This window comes from Hevea brasiliensis, unplaced genomic scaffold, assembly GCF_030052815.1.
Source record: "Hevea brasiliensis isolate MT/VB/25A 57/8 unplaced genomic scaffold, ASM3005281v1 Scaf284, whole genome shotgun sequence".
Classification (NCBI taxonomy): Eukaryota; Viridiplantae; Streptophyta; class Magnoliopsida; order Malpighiales; family Euphorbiaceae; genus Hevea; species Hevea brasiliensis.
In genome coordinates this window covers 77,325-78,811 of record NW_026614789.1, presented here as the reverse complement: position 1 = coordinate 78,811, position 1,487 = coordinate 77,325, and positions in this window count along the sequence as shown.

Here is a 1,487-nt window from a genome sequence, read left to right as displayed (position 1 = left end):
CCACACTCACCTCAGACTGGGAAGTCAATGAGGGAGGAACATAATCACACTCACCCCAGACTGATAAGTCAAAGAGGGAGGAATATATCAACAGTGTCATGCCAAATGTGAATCAAAATAATTTCAAATCACAATATTTCATACAAACCATAAATCACATTTTATCTCAAATTTTCCATTTGCAAAGTTGGCAATACAATAAGTTCCAAATAATATTCCCAAAACCAAAGCAATCAAAACTTATTCATAACTCATTTCTCTACATAAATTTGCTAGTAAAAGCAGTGAATATAAAAGTATTGTGCACGGACACAATTTAAAACTATAATGTTGAATTAAATTTTTAAGTAGAAAATGAGAAGTCAAACTTATTGTGCACAAACACAATTTAAAACAATAACGTACAAATAATCATAATTTATTTCAATTGAAAAATTCAAAAGAAATAAATATTGTGCACAAACCTCTAATAACTGTCTCTTGGCTTTGACTTAGTGTTTCCTTCCCCTCCCTAAGTCTTTGCTAACTGAGAAACACAATTTGAAGTGTTTCAGTACTCATTTAAACTGTCTCTAACGATAATGCTTGATAATTAATTCACTGAATTCATTTATTCGCTTAGTCAACCTACTATGTCGACCCTTGGTACATTCTAGGTAATTTAGGTTTTAATTTCATTAATATGTCACATTCGATAGTCTTTTAGGGTTGGTACATGTTACCAAATTCATTTCCGTGTATATTGCATTTTCTTACGATTTGCTGGATTCCGGGATACTAGTTTGACCTAGCCGGACGACCTAGTTCACTCAGTTTTAGGGTTTTTGTCATACAAACTTGTAGATCTATGCCTTATTGCACGCGTGGCAATATTTCAGGTCATTCTGAGTTATGTAGACCAAGTTATGGTCATTTTACTATTCTTTGGTCAAATTGCACCAAAATTGGTCACTTTAGGTCACTTTAGGTCATTTTAGGTTCGGTCAGTTTTTGGACCCGAATTTGTGCAAGCTGTTTGACTTACTTATGGTCATTTCTGGGCTTTAGTATCTTCATAAGACTTGTAGATATGGGTCTTAACTATTCATGGTTAAAATTTCAGGTCAATTGGACCTGTTTTGAGTGAGTTATGGCCTAAACACTAACTGCTGCCCAAGTGGTCAGTTTTCAGGCCTCACTTGCACTTAATCCGGATTTAGTCATTTTTCAAGCTACCTTGCAAGCAGAATTTTGGTATGCATCCTTCATGAAAGTTGGCACATTTTGTGCCTAGTTTCACCTCAATTAGTCTCATACCAATTGGAGCCACACATAAAGTTATAGGCTAAAATGCATACTGTCCTTAAATACATTGCTTAACATCTATCAATTGCACATTTACTTGCTATAAATCCACTTCTCTTACCAATTCTGATTTGGTACATTATCAAAACCATTTATCACTTCACAATAAAGTCACTTTGGGCAGAATACAATATCCTTAATAC